Source organism: Aristolochia californica, unplaced genomic scaffold (assembly GCF_029961685.1).
Source record: "Aristolochia californica isolate CCGP_79_NKW_82.1479 unplaced genomic scaffold, dmAriCali1.0.hap1 SCAF_8, whole genome shotgun sequence".
NCBI classification, from domain to species: domain Eukaryota; kingdom Viridiplantae; phylum Streptophyta; class Magnoliopsida; order Piperales; family Aristolochiaceae; genus Aristolochia; species Aristolochia californica.
Window position 1 is genome coordinate 31,483,517 of NW_027182279.1, and position 23,672 is coordinate 31,507,188.

The 23,672-nt window shown below is 36.3% G+C and overlaps 1 pseudogene; it reads right to left on the reverse strand.

Moving 5' to 3' along the window:
• Positions 1-957: 957 nt before the first annotated feature.
• Positions 958-23,672, reverse strand: part of LOC137939515 (protein transport protein SEC23 D-like) — a 56,636-nt pseudogene continuing 33,921 nt past the window's right edge.

Genomic DNA, 23,672 nt, shown 5'->3' on the forward strand with positions numbered 1-23,672 from the left:
TTTTTCCAACAAAATGAAAATGAGCAACCACACAGAGTTTTAAGTAGAAGAAAATAGAAGGACATCTTAAATACCGGCAAACGGGTTCAACAATTGCAATGAGGAAATCATAGGCTTGCTTATACAACGGTGAGAATGTCTCAAGAAAGATCCGGCCATCAGCGCAAGCCCATAAAGGGCGGTTTGCATGATCAGGCTTTAATTCGAGTTTAGAAAAATCCCTCTTCGTCAGTTCGCTTTCATCTTCATAATCCATATTCCGTACCCATAAACACAATTCAAGCACCTAAAGTGAACTAAAAACAAAAAGCTAAAACAAAACGAAAAAACGAGCAAAAGTAATACCTTCACGACGATCCTCATCAAAATCTTCGGCATAATCAACATCATCATCAACAACAGCAATTCGATAATCCTCCTGCCAAGAAAAAACAATCAGGGGAAGAACAGGAGAGCAACCAAATACATAATGAGAGTTGGGGTTTTCAAAATTATAAAACCTTAGTGGAAGTCCTGAGCTTCTTACTAGGCCGACCTTTTTCCCTTGCGAATGAAGAGACATGAAGACATTTCAGCTCGCAGAGAATTGAACCATAGGATTGAATAATTAGGAGAAAGAAAGAAAGTAGTACCATGTCCAGCCATATTTTATGAGTCCCACAGTTCGATGTAGTACCCGTCAAAATGAACGAGTTGCTTCTAAAAAGGGAAGAAATACTTTTCGGTTTCAGTATTCTCGATTCTAATTAGTTCTCTGTCGCTCACTCTAAGGGACACAAATGAGGGACCTATTTCTTTCTTCACTCGAAAGTGATTATAGGGGTGGATGACTCGTTCGTCGCCCCTTCTGACTACGGCCTCTGGAAAGAGCAGAATACCAATGCGATATCAAAGGCTACTCCATGGGTTTTGACACAAAGCATGATTTGGTACTACAAGAACATTTATCTAGCTAACTCATTTATGCAAGATACTCCGCCACCCGCTGAGTCACTTCATCCAAGAAGGATACAAAGCCTACCACACTTGTTAAACCATTACCATCAACATCCTGCTCTTCTATGAGATAGTTTTCGAACACAGTGGCATCATCCTGTCCCCCTTGAATAAATGTGAGCTTTGGAGTGATACTTTTGTCTTGTTTCAGTTTGTTAATTGTTGTTCGCAAGAGGCCTGCACCAAATAACATTAGTATTAGTAGGTGAATCAAAATAATCTAAACACTGTTATTGAAATCGTTAACGAAAAAAGGTCTAGAACCCAAAGGAGAGAGTAGGGTCCATCTGGCTGGTCAGTCCAAAAAGATTATGCATATAATCCAAGAAAAATGAGCAATCAGATGATCCTTGATTTCCACTCGGTGGCCCCATCATGTCAGGATTACTTTCCTGTAACCCTGCAGCATTTGAGCTAAATATTTCCAAACCCACCATTAGACTCAACAAACATAATCTATTTAACACGTGATTGCAAGAATATGACCCCAGTTAAGATCACATATCGATCTGTTTCTGCACAAGGATGTCACACAACATCCTTACGGGACTTGACAAACAGAATGACTGGATTCTAACCCCCAAATCTTATGTTTAAATATTAGGGTCTTCTCCTGGTATGATTACTTGATGAACCACAAAAAGGAAACACATTTCTTGTGACAGTGCAGTTGGAATAACTTGGTTAAATATTTATGAGCTCACAATCAAACTTAACAACTAAAGGATTTTTTAAATCCTAACTACAGGCTACAGGTAGGAATCAAATTCCAAAACCTGGAATGTAAACCCAAATTTTATGCCTTCCTCCTAGCATCAGTATTTGAAGAACCAAAAAAGAAATAACTTACAGTCTTGTGGAGGAGGAAAGGGGAGTGCCGGATCTGCTGTTATGCCTCCCTCCCTAATTCCTTGCTCCAAAGAAGCTGAAATTACCTGAAAATTTGTGCCAAACAAGGGCAAATGAGCAGGAAGGATCAATATAAAGTAGATTGTGGTACTCAAGTCTCCAGTCAGGACTGACCTTAATGTTTTTGACTAGTTTAATTGACTCGAAAACACATCAGTTTTCCTTCTTTTTCCCTTCTCCAAATGTGATGGAACTTTAAGAAGTATAGTAAACTAGAAGGCATATTTGGCACAGGAAATTTATGATTCAACAACAATGGCAAAGAAATCATGTTCACAAACCATATTACCACAATCAAGTCAAAAAAATACTACAGATAGCTAAGCATTTGACAAATTCCCTTTTTTTTTTCTGAAATGGTCAATTCCATATTATTAAATGAATACAAAGAAAAAAATGCTAATGAGAAAAAAAAACCAAATACATATATCTACACACACACACTCATCAACAGTGACAATTTACAGAATGTATCACACGGAATAGGCACTAATGCATCAATCTCTAGCTTACCTAAAAGATGTAACACCCCTTTTACCTAGATAATGCTCATGTGTACTTGAGTTCAACCTGCCATTTTAAGAGTTTACTTTACTCTAGTTCATCCATAGCCCCTGGTCCAATTTTTTAATCCAACAACACTAAGTGTTTTGGACCCAAAACGTTTAGATGAGCTTCAGGTATAGATTGTTGCCTTAAACCAAATTTCCCGCCAATGCTCAAAAAGCCATTCAGAATGGTGATGCATATTAGGCCTCTCAAATACAGAAGTGTCTTACTCAACCAAGATATTCCAAACTCTCAATAAAACTAGCTTGTTCTACACTAAGAAACAAATGAAATCTAATAATAAAAATACAACAAAAAAATTTGATACGAAACAACCTTATGAACAAGGATTGACAACACAACTTCAGGATCAACGCTGTCGTAAAGTTCTTTCATATTTGCAGCTGTAGCATATTGAAATGTCCTTATCCTTAAGTGCCGCTTAAGGGAGTATCTAGACCTAAAGAAAGTACATTGTTATGCCATAAAAAATGCAGTGAGAAGAATGTTGACAGTTAGGGGAAGGCATTGACAACCACATTTCAACAATGAAAAAGGCCAAAACACTCCTCTTTATGAGTGGAACAATATACGAGAAAGTTTTTCACGGAGTAGTTACCAACAAACATCTTTGAATTAAAAAAAAAAAGAAACAGTTTCAAAATTTTCTTTCCTCGAGTAATTAAATACTAGTACCTATCAATCATCAGTCAAAAGAATCCAATTCCACAAAATATTGTTAACATCAATGTTCATATTTTTTTCTTTCTAAAAGGCAAATAAGATTTTCTTAACAACTGTGGACAGGTGTTTCTTATAATTCAGGGGCATTCCTGTTATTGTGGTTTATGCTTAGAGCATGCTTTTTAAGCTAATGGTAGTTCAGTCCCTCAACTTATTCTGAGTGTTACTCACAGGTATTTTAGTCTCATCTTGTAAAAACTCATTAGACAAATTTATTAAGGGATGAAGGTTCGATATATATCCTAATCTCAGATTAACGCAAAGAGAGAATTCCTGTAGTTGGCTATTCTTTACTCCAAAACTTCATCTTTCCTAATTCTGATTATTTTAATGGTATCAGAGCCACATTGTTGTAGTTGTCACTGGGTTTTTATGAAACATTCTCTCCTAATGTCAAATTAAATTTCATCCAATTCTATTACTGTTAATAAAGGGTAGGACATTAAAAATGTCTTTTTTTTATGAAGATATTATTGTAAAGGCCTATATCAAGCAATATCCTAGATATGTTGCTCAAGGGGAGAAATATAGGGCTCGTAGATTGGAAAGACAATATATGGTCTAAAACCGAGCCAAGAGTTTGGTTTGATAAATTCAGTCAAACGATGATAGGCTTGGGGTCTAAAAAGAGCCATTCATATCACTTTATCTTTGTTCTCCAGAGGGACAAAAGTATTGTTATCTTAATAGTCTATGTAGATGACTACACAACAAGAAAGTGAGAATATCAAACAACATTTTCAAACCAAGGATTTAAGACACCTGAATTACTTCCTCAATATTGATGTTGCACGAAACAAGGAGAGAATTATACGAACACAAAGGAAATATACAACTGATATGTAGACTAAGATAAGCTGAGAGAGGTTTATTTGGAGCAAAGTCAACAGAGAGTCTGATGCAAACAAATGCAAATTTGCATGATGAACAAAACCCAATATTTAAATATAAGACCCAGTATAGACAACTTGTTAGCAAACTGAATAACGATCCAATAATTCAACCTAACATTTCCTATGTTGATAATGTCAGACTTCAATACCTAAAGATAAGACCCAATACTACAAGACTTGTTGGTAAGCTGATTTAAGACTCAACCTAATATTTCCTATGTTGATGGTGTTGTCAGTCAGTTTATGGAAAACCTCAGGAGTTGAAGTTGTGAAACAGATATTAAGGTATTTAAAATGTGGACAGGGATTGTTTCATAAACCACACCATAATCTAGAAATAATGAGGTTTTCAAAATGTTGACAATGTAAAGTCTAAAATTAGGAGAACCTCAGTAAGTGCTTATTGCACATTTATGAGCAGTAACCTTGTGACCTAGAAAAAGTACCAAAACAAACTATACTAGCAAGGTCAAGCGTATGCAGCTTGTGAAATAATGTGGATTAAGTCTTTAGCAATAGAGTTTGGGTTCTCAATTGAAAACTTATGGCAATATTTTGTGACAATCAGGCTGTTAGTTTTATTGTTAACAATCCAATATTTCATGAGAGAACTAAATACATTGAAGCAAATTGTCATTTCATTCACGATGCAATTATGAGTGGCAAGATTATAACATGGTATGTTTGCTCTGCACATCAACTCGATGACATCTTTATATAGGGGTTGATCAATGTTGACGCAAAGTGAGACTTCCCAGAATTGACTATTCTTCACTCCAAAACTTCATCTTTCTCATATATGATTATTTTACAATAACAATGACCAAGATCTTTTTTGTGACTTTAACAAGAGCATTGACCAAAGCAAAGAGTAATTATCAAATGCTGTAGCTGCTGTTTGAGGCTGGCAAAACTCATTTCTTTGCCAAAAAAACCCCCTAGAAGATGCTTGAAGAAAGTCAAACAATCCCCTAAAAAAAGGTTTGAATGAATAAGAGAAACAAAGTAATGATGAAAATGGTAGCAAATTTACAGCATAACAGTGTTGTTTATTGCTCTATGAGGGCTAGAGTTGAATTAGTTGCCAAGATAGTCTTCATCTCAGTATAAGATGTTAGGTTCGGTCAGAGAGAGAAGAATAAGTCCCGATAAGTTTAGCCTTGAAAACAGTAAGGTCTACAGGTTGAGGAGTGGACCTCCCAAATTGACTAATCAACTAAGATTTAGAACTACATAAAATTTTGGTCCAGTGAAATTCCTGACCTTTTTCATCTCCTTGGATCCATTTAGAGAGAAACAGAAAGCTGATTGCCTCACATTTGACTGCTAGAATGGAGACAATCAAGGAGTAGACACCACCATAGAACAGGTGGTAAAAACACAATTTTGATCTCAGAGCAATCCTAGCGTAGCTGGTGGATGCAGTGTCACCCATTGAGGCAGAGTTTTTGATCCTCCTCATAGGCCTTAAGAGTGTTTACCAACTCTTTTTTCTAATCCTGCCATCATTGAGGTGATTTGGCTGTTGTTTCAAGCAGGATGTTCAGGGAAGTCCTCACCTTGATGCTTAATTCTGATTTTTGAAAAAATTGTCGACCTTTATAGGTATTTGATGGAAGAGCTGGATGCCACTCTATGGGGATGTGAATCATCTAACTGATTTATTGGAACAACAACTCATTGTGGGAGATTCCCTTCCCATTGCTTAACATTGTAATAGATTGGTTGTGCTATTGTATTTGTTTTCTTTAATGTCCTCTAATAACTATTCAGTTGTATGCTTTTTAAGTTTGATTTTAACATCTTGTACCTCTCTCTACTAATAAATTACTATCTCGCTTTTATACAAAAAAAGAAAAAAAGATAGAGAACAGCTAATAACTATTCAGTTGTATGCTTTTTAAGTTTGCTTTTAACATCTTGTACCTCTCTCTACTAATAAATTACTATCTCGCTTTTATACAAAAAAAGAAAAAAGAGATAGAGAACAGCTTATTACTCCTCTTCCCAAGAAACTCTAATATTAGACCAATTTCTGATCTCCATACACTGCTTCTATAATACTAATTACAATATAATATGAAAAACTAGAGAAATCCTTGTGATGAAATAGTACAAGAAACCTAAAATACATATGATTCTGGGTTAAAAAAACTTTGATGTTTACACAACTTTAACTGTAGGTAAGAGCAATTATATATTTTAGAGTCGATTAAAACACAGAATGACCACAAATGAAAAGACAAGGACTTCCTAGCACATGGCAGCTGGTTATACGTACTTGTTTTCAGCACTTGATCCTGAAACTGAAGATTCCTCAGGTGGCACAATGACAGTATACTAGAAAGCAATTTGTATCACAGGAGGCTCTGTGTGTCTGTACATGATTTAAGACATATTGTTTCATATTTCTAAAATAAAGACCCATCCTTCTCAGTATATGACATCAAGACAGGATCTGAATACCTCGAGAATCCCACAGAATTAGAAAAATCAAAGTCATAACCATAAGTGGCATAAGGATCGCAACATATAATGTGCTGAACGTTCTCATACTGAGGATCTGCAAAGAAATGACCATACTATAGAAGAAAAAAGTAAATCAGACCACATAAGAGCAGCTCTTAGTTAGATATGAATCAGAAGCAAAACTTAAATGTTTTTGAAGATCTCCAAGACCATACCGAGCGTCCTGGCTGGAAATCAGAGGATGTTCTCAATCTTAGTATGCATCGAAAGGCATATGAACGGCTAAGCATCCGGTATCTGAAACATCAATTATATTTTCAAAAATGAACTTAGATTAACCTACCCATGAAACTGTCAAAATATAGACAGTAGTGGACTATAGCTTATCTTTGCCCATTATGAGTCATATACTTGTGTTGAGTCATACATGTAATATCGGAATAAAGCTTCACCCTCTTTCAATTAATAAAACAGTCAAACAAACCAGTTTGAGGGTAATCTAGCACTCACTACCAATCAGCTTACTCATAGATGTTTTATTTAAGAATAAAGATAACGCAAAATTTTCATGTAATCAATGGAGAAGGTAGTGACCACACAATCAAAATGTCCATGAAAGCACAGAGCCTCATTGCCATTGTGGCAGGCAGCAAAGACGACAAGCCCTTTTTTACATTTTTTGGCACTCCACACACTAATCTGTTAATTTCCCCTCCTCCCTTCCTCTCCCATAAATTTTTTATGTAATATTAAAGAAATTCAATAGAAAAAACAACAACATAATCTGCCTTTATGCCTTCCACTATGAGAAATCAAGGGCAAAGAGCGGATGCATGCAGAGGCTAAGCAGCTTTCAGCTTCATACCACCTGCATCCAAGCTCCAAATCACAACCACAAATAACATCATAAGGGTGAAACAAAGACCAATACACCAATTGGTGCACAAACAGAGCTTCTAAGCCCCTTCCCAAGAAACATTTATAAGAGAACCAACAAAATCTAATGACTGCATCTTCCCCATCACTGCACAGCACTTCCTTTTCCTTCTCTCTGTCATTTTTATTTTAGATAGTAGAGAAATAGATACATGAGCTGGCTACTAAAAACATTAGATGACTGCAAGGAGCCCATCATCGCCAGTCCATCTATACGAGGGGAATGCAATCACCCATGATAGGATTGACTGCTGTAGCCACTCCCAAACGAAAGAAATATCATGGAGAATTGCTGAGCAAGGGGTGCATACCCAAGAAACAGCAAGTGAACTTTTTTTTAAAAAAACTTGTCATCGATCTCCTTAAACATATGTGAGAGCTTCCAAAATGGAGGGATCTAGCCTAAGCCCACTAGGTGACATTTGAAGAGGCTCCTTCAAGTCTAAGCAAGATGAAAAAGCAATCTCTAGACAGCCTCAAACCATGAAGCAGAGGCCACAATGCTTGAACAGTCTCATGGTTTCCTCCACATCCCCTCCCTCACTCTACATTTAGTGCTATAAAATCCATCTGCAAGCTCACTCAGTTTTTTTAGTGGATTACGAATTGATGTCCAGAAAGATAACTTCACCAGATGTTTGCTTGATCCTGGGTCAGAGGTCTACATGCATATGCCAAACACACTCAAATTAAGGTCCAAAATTCCCTTCATCACAGTGGTACATTTTTTCCTTGAGACCTTAATCAGAGGCGTGCTTTGACCAACACTGGGATGGATGAAGCAAGAAACCTTCTTAACCACCTTGAGAACAGATACATTCTTAGGACAGGTTGTTGACCTCATGGTTTGGAAAGACAGCACTTAGGGTCATTAACTGTCTACTCTCCGACAATAATCATCTGGTTGGCTGACAAGCACGAGCATCTCTCTCTCTCTCTCTCCACTCTTAATCCTATGGGTCAAATCAGGAGACAGAACAATTTTACCAATTTAAATCTCAAAACAATTGGCCAATAGCTAATTCGTATTGAAGATTTTTGGGATAAAGGTAAAATCCAGAGAAATATTGTCAAAATCCTTATGACTTATCTTCTCGAAAATTAACTTTGTTGATGAACAATAAACCGCTCATCAAACTACCCATTCCTATTAGGAACTTTAAATGGGATAATAATTCTGAAGTTGTTGATGAATTATTATCTCAGCTTGGAAGATTGAATCTTTCTGAAGATCAACTAAAACAAGCCAAAGAAGCAAAAGCTGCGAAGATTCTGAAAAGTATTCAAACATTAGAATCTCATGAAGATCTAAATGAAGATTTTTCATCTCAAAATTTTGAGGATGTAACTCCTTCAGCATATTCTGATTCTGATATTGGTCAAAACTCTAATCTCAAAGATTTAGGTTTAACCAATGTCAATTAGACTGAAGAAATTCTTCAAGACATGATACAAGATTCGAGAATCCAAAAATTGGATTATGAGAAAAAGTCTACTCAGAAATGGGATCTACCTAACAAACTCTATTACCATAGGCCTACACCTCAAGACCTATTGTATGAAGAGTGTTTATTTAGATAAAAAATCTTATGATGGCAAATCCATTTATGAATGGAATATAGATGGATTATCTGAATATCAGATATTGGAACATTGTCACCGAATGCTTATGTATTGTACAATCTGTCGGCAACATAAGAATTTCGATCAAGGAATTGCAAAAATGCTTACTGTAGGGTTTTCTGGAACTCTCAAAGGTTGGTGGGATAATATCCTCACCCCTGAACAACATCAGGAAATTTATAATTCAAAGAAGGTTATCAAAACTGAATCTGGCCAAGCCTACCTAGGTGAGGACGATGCAGTTTATACCGTGATTTCCTGTATTGTTCATCATTTCATTGGAAATCTGACTTCCCAATCAGATAAGGGAAGAGAGGTTTTGCAAAATCTTAGGTGTCGAACACTTAGCCAGTTTTGCTGGTATAAAGATGTTTTCCTCACTAAGGTTATGCAAAGACCAGATGCCAATAATGAATATTGGAAAGCAAAATTTATTGATGGTTTACCAACTCTTTTTGCCAGCAAGGTAAGAAAAAGGTTAGGTAATGAGGTAGGAATTATAAACTACCATCAATATACATATGGTCTCCTTACCAGTGCTATCATCCAAGAAGGGCTGACCTTATGTAATGATTTAAAGCTTCAAGCTCAACTTAAAAAACAAAATCTTACTGGAAAGCGTGAGCTTGGTGAATTCTGTGAACAATTTGCTTGTGACACAGGTCCATCACCTTCCAATCAAAGGAAGGGAAAAGGTAAAGTCACTCACTCTAAGAGACATGAACCCTATTCACACCAGAGTAGGAGATATCCAAAAAGACAGTCTCATCAAAAGACTCATCATGAATCTAGGAGACCTCCTCCTCGTCAGAAACAACCTCCTAGAAGAAATCCTCCAGACAAAAAGAAAATTGTCTGTTACAAATGTGGTAAATTAGGCCACTATTCAAATAGATGCAAAACTAAAGAGAAACTTAACAAACTTCAGATTGATGAAGGATTAAGAATTCAGTTTGCCAAAATTCTCTTAAACTCTGATTCTGGGGATGATATTGACTATGCCTCATCCAACCAATCAGAAGAAGACCAAGATTGTAGTTGTTCTCATCTACAATTTATGGCACAAATGCATCAGATTAATGTTCTTACGAATGAACAACAACTTGTGCTTAAGAACATTGATCAAGAGGAAGATCCTCAAACCCAAAGATATTTAATCAAAGAATATCTCTGTCTATTTAGATCTGTACCTTCCTCCTCTAACCCAGGGTTAATCCCAAGCATAGAGTAAAAACATTGCGGTATTCCTTTGATGCTTCATGGTCCATGCGTCCCTTGTTTCTGCCCGTTTATACCCAAGGAGGTTTCAGGGGTTTGTTTTCTTGGGACTAAATGTTGGATCCCATGGCAGAAGCTTAATGCTAGGAAATTGCACACCTCTCTATGTCTTGGGTTTCCCATACCTGAAGGAGTAAGCATAAAGATCTAAACAGCTTTGATCTAAAGATAAACCCCTCGGGAATTACACTCCTTACTTATTTTTCGTAATCGTCTCCATGCTTGTGCTTTTTATAACTTTAGGTATTGTTCTTATCTGTTTAATCCTCACTACTTTTATTGTCTGCTAAGTTTTATAGATTGTGGGGCTTGGTGTTTGTTTTTGTGTTTATACATAAGGGTATATTAGGCTGGAAACTACTGGGTGAGGGCTGACAAATGCCTCTGCCTCTTCGGGGCCAAGCGTTGCTCCCGGAAGCCACAACGCTGCTATACTTTTATGTTTATTTGGTTAGTTAATAAAATATTAAGACAGTTTTTTAGAATAATCTTACCCATATTACCTATATACTATATATATCTAGCTCTTTTTTACAACTCCATATATTATGGTAGAAACAATATAGGGGCCCCATAAGGTGCTTTGCTTGGCCTTATGAATCCAGCGTCCAACAGCTCACTGAGTTGTCTTCGCAGTTTATCCAGATCTTTGGGCACCATTCGGTATGGTGCTTGTACTGGCTTTCTTGCTCCGGGCTCAAGATCTATGCAATGGTCCACCCCTCTCCTAGGTGGTAACCTCGCTGGAAGTTGTTCAGGCATGACATCTCTATATTCATGCAGTACAACTTGTATCTCTTTAGGGGTAGGCATGACCTCTACCTGCTCTATAGCACAAATAGAAGCAATGTAAGTAGAGCAGCCGTGCTTAAGACCTTTCTTAAGCTGGAGGGCTAATAGCATTAAGTCCTTTTTTGTTACATCTTTGTTCTCAAGTTCAGAAATAGTACAAGGACTTTGCTTGTCCATAATCCCCACTATGCCAACATGCGGCATTACAAATGCCTTACAAACCGTGAAAAACTCCATTCCCAAAATCACATTGAAATCATCCATGACAACAATAGTAAAATTCAGAAATCCAACCCACTTGCCTATCTCCACCGGGACGTTCTTGGCAATGCCTTGGACTTCACGAGCACCAGAATTTACAGCTTTCATTTTACTCCCATCTTTCTCTCCTCGTATATTTAGGCGCCAAGCCTCCTCTGACGAAAGGAAGTTGTGGGTGGCGACAGTGTCCACCACTACTCTAACAATACGTCCAGCAAGTGTTAGAGAGATAAAAAGATGTTCTCTTAAGGGTCTTACCAGAAGTGGAGCAGCCTTCTCCTCCTTTGAACGGACAACAGCATGGAGAAGTGTTAAGGAGCCCAACCTAGGCTCAATCCTTCCATTGTTCACCTCAGTTTGAGCAGCATTGATGAACCTCTTTCTAAGACAATCCCTCGCATATGAAACAATGGAACTTTTTTTTTTTGTCCCCTCGTTTCTTCTCTTCCGGCCTAGCCTTGGCGTCCTTTGCCCAAGACTTCTTCTCCCCTTTCTCCTTCTTCTTAAAATTCATTTTACCATTGTTATTTTCCTTAAGCACTTTGTTAGCCGAATAATTTTTTCTCTCATATTCGGTTAACTTTTCAGCAGTAGATAAAGCTGAAGCTAATGTTTTTACTTCCCGTCTTCTCAATTCTTGCTCAGCCCACGGGAAGTAAAGACATTAGCTTCTACTTTATCTAATGCTGAAATGTTAACCGAATATGAGGGAAAGAATGATTCGGCTAACAAAGTGTCTAAGGAAAATAACAATGGTAAAACGAATTTTAAGAAAAAGGAGCAAATCAAGGGATTTGAATGGAGGATCAAATCAAGGAGATTTTATAAGGGAGGATCTCTGCTCTCATTGGACGGAAGCATGAGAGAAGGGAGGGGTTGAAGCCTATAAATACCAAGGCATTCAACCCTTGTAGATTCATTCAGCATAGACAAGAGGGAGAGTTTTTGTAGAGTGTTGGCCTTCCACCTTGGACGGTCACTCCTTGTAATCTTCTCTAGTATTAATACAAGGTTACTTTCTCTTCCTATTCCATTGTCTTTCTATCTTTTCATTGCTCGTGCTTCATTTGAGAGGAAAAAGCTTGCAACGTTGATCTAAGGGGTGAGAGGCTGTACTACCTTTGACGAATTGAAGGTAGGCCATCACGGGAGGTGGAGTTCCGCTAGCCAAAGTGAGTTTAGGCTCATCTGACCTCGTGACAAACTGGGTGGGGGGCCTTGTACCTACCTCGGTGGAGTCTCGAAATGGCAGTGGAAGCGGATGCAGGCCCAAAAAGCCAAACAGCTCCTAAAGGCCCGTCTTTGCCGTGAGTGCCAGATTTATGAAATGAGGCAGAGGGCGGAACATAGAGCCGCATTTTCTGAGCTTGAACGACCGTGGGAGGTTGTTGAGCGAGCCCCAACTCTCTTTTCCATCAAAGCTGACGAGCAGTTGAAGGCTTTGGCTAACAGGTCTCAATTTTCTTGAGGCTATGATCTGTGGTCGGAGCGGGATGAGACTCAGCTTTTTCATAACCAGGACTGGCTCCCTTCCGCGAGGTTTTTCCCTAAAGGGGTTGTGCACAATGTCAAACTGTATGGTATTATTGACAGTAAGAGAGTATGGCAGTGCCGCTCGGATAAAAAATCACCCCGCCAAAACCATCCAAACCCGGGTTCCCAAAAGGTACTACCATCAAAATTCAGCTTATAATGGTTCCTAAACGGTTTCTAGTCACATGGGCCATGGGGTGTTAACTGGGGTGGTTGTACATGAGGAGGCATGCGCCAAGAAGCACATGACCATTCGAAGGGGCATGTGGCCAGCAATTCCCCAACTATATATAGGGGGGCTGGATGAGTGCCAATCAATCAGACATTGACATAGAGACTCAAAGGAGAGCTCGAATATCATGTATGTAGACAGATTTGTGTACATGAGAAAAGATTTATTGTGTGCCAACTCTTTGTATGCAAGGGAGGCTGACTATTGTGGGTTATCCCAAGGACGCAACTAGGCCGACACAGTGTTAGATAGTGGTCTCACCAAAATCGATTAAAAAAAAAATGATCCCTACTAAAAAAAATATTTTCTGAGTAAATAAGAACCTTAAGAGTGGACACTACTTCAGAATGTGTACATACGTGGTCATGGAATCCAGGGTTAGATAGTAATCCTTGTTTTAAGTGTGCTTGGTATCCTAGCAAAAAACAAAGAGCTAAATGCAATCAGTGTTCCTCAGAAGCTTTCATCCCTTGTCTAAAAGCCCTAGGTATAGAACTTGCAGATCAGACTCTCTCTCTCTCTCTCTCTCTCTCTCTCTATATATATATATATATAATTCTTTAGGGTATATTATCTCATCTGTTTCTAATTCTATATTGATTAGGTCATAATTTTCACTAGAGATTGATTCCGTATCTTCTATATTCTTTTGTTCATAGCTATTAAATCTAATATTTATGTTACCTTTAGTACCTGTGTGCATGATACTTTCTTCAGGACTGATTATTTTTCTTCTCTAAATTTAAGGTTCCATTCTAATCCTTCTAAAATGTCTGGAGAATATTTAATAGGCTTAATTAATTTTATTCCTTTGTTTACTATTAAATTAACTACATCATCTATTTTAACCTTGAACCTAGTAGTGCTAGAACAAGTACACCTTCCTAAGAATTCAATACACAATAAAAGATTGTTTCCTACAAAGGATTCATATCCTTTTGTCTGAATACCTATTTTGATATATTTTCTAAAATCTTGTATTCCAATAAGGAAGTCTAGGGAGCAATAAAATATTCCTCCATTTTGATTCATATCTACCTCAGTGATTCCTAACATTGCCTTTTTAGGGTCTGCCCATCTATCATTGTAGATACTAAGTAAGGTTTTAGTTCCTAGATGTTTTCGTCCTAATCCTTTTACCCCTATTACAATCAGACCTAAATGAATCCTTGTACCCCTATTTCTTTAAAGGTTTGTTCTGCTATTAAGTTAATGTTAACAGAATCTTGTCCTACACAACTAATCTGGATTTCTCGGTAATGTCTAAATAATCTGGTATTAAAGTTTAATGGTCCTGTTCTATATAATTGTCTGGGGTTAAGAAGATTTAATTGGTTATTGCTAAATATAATAATGTCTTGATCTATATCTATTATTTCGTCTAATTGTATATCTCTTTGGTCTACAGTTCTCCTTCACCTTGCTGTGAAAGTGCCATGGTTTTTTAGCTAAGGAGGTTCTAGGTTCTATTGTGATACCTTTCAATTTCTGGGATATTAAATCTATTTCTTTATCAATATTTTGTTGCGATCCTTTACTACTTTTTAGATAGTCTAAATTCTCAGAGAGTTTTTTTGTTTTAATTTTTAATGTCTTAATTTCGTCTTGTATCTTAGTTAAAGTGAATTCTTTTTCAGTTACTTTGTTTGAAGATTATTACCTAGACTTATAATAAGATCTGTGATAGTATTTAATTGGGGATTATTCCCGTGTAAAATATGTTCTTCACTGTTGAAAAGACACCTAAGGGAATTAGGTCCTATATATTTTATCTCAAATCTTGATGGAAGTCTAAGGTCTAAATAATCTAGTTTTTTGGAGGGTTCCAGGTCTTAGGGCTCTGATACCAATTTGGAGGGGGTACTGATTAGTCTGGAGTATTTAAAGCTGAATGATTTGCAGGTCTCCTTACTATTTGTCTTCTAGGTATAAAGATTTGCCTAGGGGTTTCTTCGAATCTTCTATAAGAATATAAAGACAAAGTAAAACAGATAAAACTAAAAATAACCAAATTACAGAAAACTATTACTAAGGCTATAAAGACAAAGATCATGTATCTACGATTCTAACTATAATATTAATAATTAAGAATATATAGGAACCTAAAAGATTCTCTATGCTTGTGCTTTTCATAACCTTAGGAATTGTTCTTATCGCTTTAGTACTTACTGCGTTTATTTTTTCCTAAGTTTTATAGATGGTGTGTGTTTAATACATAATACATAAAAGTATATTAGCAACGCTCTAACCCATGTCAAAGGTGAAGAATAAGATCCAGAAAAGGTGGAGCAGTTGGTAAAGAATTGGATCTTTCCTTCATCGAAATAGGTGGTATATGGGTTATAAGTACCATCTACTTGTTGGCTAAAAACTTGTTTAGTTGTTTTCTTGAAAAGCTGAGGGGGAACGAGACTTCTATGGATGATACATTTTGTACAGCCAGAGTCTACTAAGGCATCTAATATTAAGGATTGTTTATTAGGGAAAATAATCTTGGCCCTGACAACTATGCTAGAAAAAGATTTGTCTTGGTTGCAGACATAGAAAGTTTCTGGGTCTTCCATGCCTACTGTAATCCCATCACAGGAGTCTTTTTCGATTGTATCTAATCTATGTTTGAGGAGAGTAATTCACAGTTTTCTATTTTTCTGGCCATAATTTCTAACTTAGTGTTATGTATCCTATTATGGATAGGCTGCTCTCTCTCTCTCTCCATCTCACTCACTCTCTCTCTCCCTCCCACCCTCTCTCTCTCTCTCCCTCTAGATACCAATTCGGAGGGGTACTACTTTAATCTGCTTTAATCTGGAGTATTTAGAGGTGAATTATTTGGGGTTATTCTAATTACTTGTCTTCTAGGTATAAATATTTGCCTAGGAGTCACTACAAATCTTCTGTATGAATATAAAGATAAGGTAAAACAGACAAAACTAAAGATAACTAAATTACAGAAGACTATTGTTAAAGCTATAAAGATAAAAATCATGTATCTAAGGTTCTATCTATGATTCTGGCTAAAATATTAACGAATAAGAATATATCAGAGCATAAAAGATTATCAACTTGTTCTGGGAGAAATATAAAATATCCAAATAATTCTAATGCTATTATTACCAAGAACAATATGTACCTATAAGTTCCTATGATATTGCACAATAATCTCTTAAGGTATTGGTATAATAATCCTAAGTATTAGTAATATATAGGTAATATTCGCAAAACAAACCTCAAAAACAGTTTTATTATCTTATTAATTAACCAAATATACATAAAAAGGTACAGCGGCGTTGTGATAACCGAGAGCAACGCTTGGCTCAACTGAGACAGAGGCGTTTGTCAGGGCATAGCCCTCACCCAGTAGTTTCCAGCCTTATATACCTTTCTATAATAACGTCTTAAAATAAAGTAGTAAATATGAACAAAAACGAAAATACTCAACACACAATAAAAGCAGTAAGTATTAAGGTAACAAGAATGATGCCTAGTATTATGAAAAGTATAAGCATGAAAGCAATCGTAAGAGAAGGAAAAGATAGTTGTAAAAACTTCCAGAAGGTAGTTCCTAAAACGCTTTGTCTTTTAATTTTCTGTTTGAACACTTAGTCAGAAGGTAGTTCCTAAAACGCTTCTGTCTTTAATATTTTGTCAGAACACTTAGCCTCCCTCCCTCCCTCCCTCCCTCCCTCCCTCTAGATACCAATTCGGAGGGGTACTACTTTAATCTGCTTTAATCTAGAGAATTAAGAGGTGAATTATTTGGGGTTCTTCTAATTACTTGTTTTCTAGGAATAATTATTTGCCTAGGAGTCTCTACAAATCTTCTGTACAAATATAAAGATTAGGTAAAACAGACAAAACTAAAGATAACTAAATTACAGAAGACTATTGTTAAAGCTATAAAGATAAAAATCATGTATCTAAGGTTCTATCTTTGATTCTGGCTAAAATATTAAGGAATAAGAATATATCAGAGGTTAAAAGATTATCTACTTGTTCTAGGAGAAATATAAAATATATAAATAATTCTAATGCTATTATTACCAAGAACAATAAGTAGCTATAAGTTCCTATGATATTGCAATAATAATCTCTTAAGGTATTATATAATAATCCTAAGTATAAGTAATATATAGGTAATATTCGCAAAACAAATATCAAAAACTGTTTTATTATCTTATTAATTAACAAAATATACATAAAAAGGTACAACGGCGTTGTGACAACCGAGAGTAACGCTTGGCTCAACTGAGGGAGAGGCATTTGTCAGGGCTTAGCCCTCACCTAGTTGTTTCCAGCCTTATATGCCTTTCTGCAATAACGTCTTAAAATAAAGTAGTAAATATGAACAAAAACGAAAATACTCAACACACAATAAAAGCAGTAAGTATTAAGGTAACAAGAACGATGCCTAATATTATGAAAAGTATAAGCATGAAAGCAATCGTAAGAGAAGGAAAAGATAGTTGTAAAACTTCCATAAGGTAGTTCCAAAAACGCTTCTGTCTTTTAATTATCTGTCAGAACACTTAGCCAGAAGGTAGTTCCTAAAACGCTTCTGTCTTTAATGTTCTGTCAGAACACTTAGCCTCCCTCCCTCCCTCCCTCCCTCCCTCCCTCTAGATACCAATTCGGAGGGGTACTACATTAATCTGCTTTAATCTGGAGTATTTAGAGGTGAATTATTTGGGGTTCTTCTAATTACTTGTCTTCTAGGTATAAATATTTGCCTAGGAGTCTCTACAAATCTTCTGTATGAATATAAAGATAAGGTAAAACAGACAAAACTAAAGATAACTAAATTACAGTAGACTATTGTTAAGCAATAAAGATAAAAATCATGTATCTAAGGTTCTATCTATGATTCTGGCTAAAATATTAAGGAATAAGAATATATCAGAGGCTAAAAGATTATCTACTTGTTCTGGGATAAATATAAAACATCCAAATAATTCTAATGCTATTATTACCAAGAACAATATGTAGCTATAAGTTCCTATAACATTGCACAATAATCTTTTAAGGTATTATATAATAATCCTAAGTGTAACTAATATATAGGTAATATTCGCAAAACAAATCTCAAAAATTGTTTTATTATCTTAATAATTAACCAAATATACATAAAAAGGTACAGCGGCATTGTGACAACCAAGAGCAACACTAGGCTCAACTGAGGCAGAGGCGTTTGTTAGGGCTTAGCCCTCACCCAATAGTTTCCAGCCTTATAGACCTTTCTATAAAAACGTCTTAAAATAAAGTAGTAAATATGAACAAAAACGAAAATACTCAACACACAATAAAAGCAGTAAGTATTAACGTAACAAGAATGATACCTAATATTATGAAAGTATAAGCATGAAAGCAATCTTAAGAGATGGAAAACATAATTGTAAAAACTTCCAGAAGGTAGTTCCTAAAATGCTTTTGTCTTTTAATGTTCTGTTAGAACACTTAGCCAGAAGGTAGTTCCTAAAACGCTTCTGTCTTTTAATGTTCTGTCAGAACACTTAGCCTCCCTCCCTCCCTCCCTCCCTTCCCTCTAGATACCAATTCGGAGGGGTACTACTTTAATCTGCTTTAATCTAGAGTATTTAGAGGTGAATTATTTGGGGTTCTTCTAATTACTTGTCCTCTAGGTATAAATATTTGCCTAGGAGTATCTACAAATCTTCTGTATGAATATAAAGATAAGGTAAAACAGACAAAACTAAAGATAACTAAATTACAGAAGACTATTGTTAAACTATAAAGATAAAAATGATGTATCTAAGGTTCTATCTATGATTCAGGCTAAAATATTAAGGAATAAGAATATATCAGAGGCTAAAAGATTATCTAATTGTTCTAGGAGAAATATAAAATATCCTAATAATTCTAATGCTATTATTATAGAGAACAATATGTAGCTTTAAGTTCCTATGATATTGCACAATAATCTCTTAAGGTATTATATAATAATCCTAAGTATAAGTAATATATAGGTAATATTCGCAAAACAAATCTCAAAAACTGTTTTATTATCTTATTAATTAACCAAATATACATAAAAAGGTACAGTGGCGTTGTGACAACCGAGAGGAACGCTTTGCTCAACTGAGGCAGAGGCGTTTGTCAGGGCTTAGCCCTCACCCAGTAGTTTCCAGCCTGATATACCTTTCTGTAATAACGTCTTAAAATAAAGTAGTAAATATGAACAAAAACGAAAATACTCAACACACAATAAAAGCAGTAAGTATTAAGGTAACAAGAACAATGCCTAATATTATGAGAAGTATATGCATGAAAACAATCGTAAGAGAAGGAAAAGGTAGTTGTAAAAACTTCCAGAAGGTAGTTCCTAAAACGCTTTTGTCTTTTAATGTTCTGTCAGAACACTTAGCCAGAAGGTAGTTCCTAAAATGATTCTGTCTTTAATGTTCTGTTAGAACACTTAGCCTCCCTCCCTCCCTCCCTCCCCCCCTCCCTCTAGATACCACTTCGGAGGGGTACTACCTTAATCTGCTTTAATCTAGAGTATTTGAGGTGAATTATTTGGGGTTCTTCTAATGACTTGTCTTCTAGGTATAAATATTTGCCTAGGAGTCTCTAAAAATCTTCTGTATGAATATAAAGATAAAGTAAAACAGACAAAACTAAACATAACTAAATTACAAAAGACTATTGTTAAAGCAATAAACATAAAAATCAGGTATCTAAGGTTCTATTTATGATTCTGGCTAAAATATTAAGGAATAAGAATATATCAGAGGCTAAAAGATTATCTACTTGTTCTAGGAGAAATATAAAATATCCAAATAATTCTAATGCTATTATTACCAAGAGCAATATGTAGCTATAAGTTCCTATGATATTGCACAATAATCTCTTAAGGTATTATATAATAATCCTAAGTATAAGTAAAACAAAACTCAAAAACTGTTTTATTATCTTATTTATTAACCAAGTATACATAAAAAGGTACAGCGGCGTTGTTACAACCGAGAGCAACGCTTGGCTCAACTGAGGCAGAGGCATTTGTCAGGGCTTAGCCCTCACCCAGTAGTTTCCAGCCTTATATACCTTTTTTTAATAACATCTTAAAATAAAGTAGTAAATATGAACAAAAACGAGGATTTGCCAAACGGACTGGTTGGCTTAAGCCTATCTCGACTGATTCTGACCAGGACATTCCTTTATTGCAATATGTTGATGATACTATATTTTTTGGAGAAGGTTCACTTTCTCAAGTATCCCACTTGAAAGCTCTATTGAACCTCTTTGAGTTGTCTTCTGGGCAAAAGGTAAGTTGGTCTAAATCTTCCTTCTGGGTTTCAATATTGATCCTTTGGTTCTTAATTCCATGGCAAACTATTTGGGTTGTAAAGTTGCCTCCTCTCCGGGTACGTATTTGGGCGTCCCCCTTTCTCCTTTGTTACCCGAAAAATCTTATTGGCACCCAGTAATTGAACGGCTTGAAGGTAGGCTCGCTTCATGGAGAGGGAAGTTTTTGTCTAAAGCTGGTAAACTCACTCTGATTAAGTCATGTTTACATGGTATTCCATCTTATTTTTTATCATTGTACTATTGCCCAACCTCTGTAAGGAAGATAATAGAGTTTTTAAAAAGAAGATTTTTATGGGGTGGGCAAAATGGTGAAAAAAAATATTGCCTTGTAAAATGGGTTGACATATGTAAATCTTTTGCTGAGGATGGCCTTGGAATTCGCAACACTGCAACAACAAATTCGGCCCTACTTTTGAAGTGGATCTGGAAATTCAACATGACCCCATCTTTAGTTTGGCGAAACATGGTGGCGAGTAAAGCAGATAAATTCTTGGGATGGTGGATTGAAGGAGAAAGGTATAATAGATTCTCCTATCTGGAAAAAAATTGCTAAGTTGTTGCCTGTCTTCAAAACCGTTGTCAAATGTTATATTGGATCTGGAAGTACGACAAGGTTTTGGACGGATTGGTGGATAGGTCAGGCAAGTCTAAACTCTTGCTATGGTCAAATCTACTCTCTCGCCAGAAACAAGGAGGCTTATATTTCTACTATTGGACAAAATTCTTGTGATTGGAACCTAAATCTCCGTAGAAGGCTCACAGAAGCAGAAACTATTGAAGCCGCAGAACTCATTACGAGTCTTTCTTCGGCCCATGCCAAAAATGACCCGGACACCTTGATATGGACACTTTGTCCCAAAGGTACGTTTTCTGTCTCATCTGCATATAAAGCTCTTCTACCCCCCTCCCATGCTCAATCCTGTCACCCATCAGCCATTGCGTGGTCCCTACATGTACCCCCGAGAGCAAAAATTTTTATCTGGACTGCATGTCAAAACAAAATCCTAACATCGGATGTGCTAATTCATCGGGGAACTCATGTTTTGGATCCTCTTTGCCCGTTCTACATGTTCTCCACTGAAATTACGGATCATGTACTTCTGCATTGTAATTATGCGCACTCGGTATGGACATATCTCATCAACAAAATTGGCTTGCACTATTGCTCATCCCAAAATCTCGTTTCTACAATCCACACGATTACTAAGGTTAATCTTCCTAAAATTGGAAAGTTATTAATCTCCTGCAGCGTTGGTCACATTATCTGGGGCCTTTGGAAAGAACGGAATAACAGAAGGTTTAATAACAAATCCCTTCCTGACTACATTCTCTATAATCAGATTGTGGGGCAAGTCATCTCTTGGATTCGGATGAGAAAAGAATTCAAAAGTTTTGGAGGGATCATTCTTTGTGAGAATTGGGGTCTTATTGCAAAATTGTCCTTTCCCCCCCGCCCTCCGACTATGGAGACTTGGTCTCTTCCTCCGTCTGGATTTTTTAAACTAAACTTTGATGGAAGTGCGTTAGGTTGTCCGGGGTTAGCTGGATATGGGGGGGTTATCCATGATGATCAAGGAAAATTGCTCCTCTCTTTTTGCGGGCCACTCAGCATATCAGACACAACGACTGCCGAGTTATCTGGGTTGTTCAATGGCCTGAAGCTGTTTCATCAGAGAATGGACGAACCTTTATTTGTCGAAGGCGATTCACAAGTTGTTATCAGTTGGTGTAAGAAGACTTGCAAACCCCCATGGCGGCATTGGAATCTTTTTGATGATATATGTACTTTAATTTCCCAAATACAATGTAAGTGGAATTATATTCCTAGATCCGCAAATCACTTGGCAGATAGTCAGGCTAAAAAAGGTGTTTTTCTCCAACAGCTTGTTGTGGAGGAAGGTCCTGTTTAGTAAGGTTTGTATTATTCTGTCTTAGTAATATATTCACACTTTTTTCAAAAAAAAAAAGAAAAAAAACGAAAATACTCAACACACAATAAAAGCAGTAAGTATTAAGGTAACAAGAACGATGCCTAATATTATGAAAAGTATAAGCATGAAAGCAATCGTAAGAGAAGGAAAAGATAGTGGTAAAAACTTCCAGAAGGTAGTTCCTAAAACGCTTCTATCTTTTAATGTTTTGTCAGACAGAACACTTAGCCTACACTTGCCCTAAAAGACAGAACATTAATTCTAAAGATAGTTGTAAAAAGGACATTGCAAACAAGGAGTAAAGAGAACCATTGTTATGAAGAATAAAATTAAGACCTAAAATAAAGTCTACGTTGAGTTTGAGATCTGTAACCCAGGTTAAAGGTAAAGGATAAGATCCAGAAAACGTTGAACAGTTGGTAAAGAACTGGATTTTGCCTTCATCAAAATAGGTTGTATATGGGTTATAGGTACCATCTACCTGTTGGCTAAACACTTGTTTATTGGTTTTCTTAAGGAACTGAGGAGGAACTAATATTCTATGGATAATACATTTGGTATAGCCGAAATCTACTAAAGCATCTAACATGAGGGATTGTTTGTTAGGGAAAATAATCTTTGCCCTAACAAGGATACTGGAAAAAGATTTATCTTGGTTACATACGTAGGAAGTTTCTGGTTCTTCTAAACCTACAGTGAAACTATCATAAGAATCTTTTTCTATTGTATCTAATCTATGTTTGAGAAGAGTTATTTCTGCCTCACAGTTTTCTATTTTTCTGGCCATAATTTCCAATTTAGTATTGTATACCTTATTATGATTAGGGGATTCTACATGTTCAATACCTAAGAGTTTTAAGCAAGGAATACAAGCTTCTAGGAAACATTGAGTGCATATTGCTCTTTGTTTCTTACTAGGATACCAGGAGCATTTAAAGCAGGGGTTATTGTCTAAACCAGTATTCCAGGACCAGGTATGGGTACATTCTATTACTGTATCCATAAGGTCAAGGTTTTCTTCAATATTAAGGTCTAGGACAAGATCTTCATCAGATTCTGATGTATCTAAAGGAGCATTGGGTATGCTTACAATACTATAGATGGATTCTGTGTCTGATATATTCATCTACTTCTATAAGATCTTGTTGTACGTTTTCTACAAGGGTGGATCTTCTAGAATTAATGTTCTATCTTTTAGGGCAA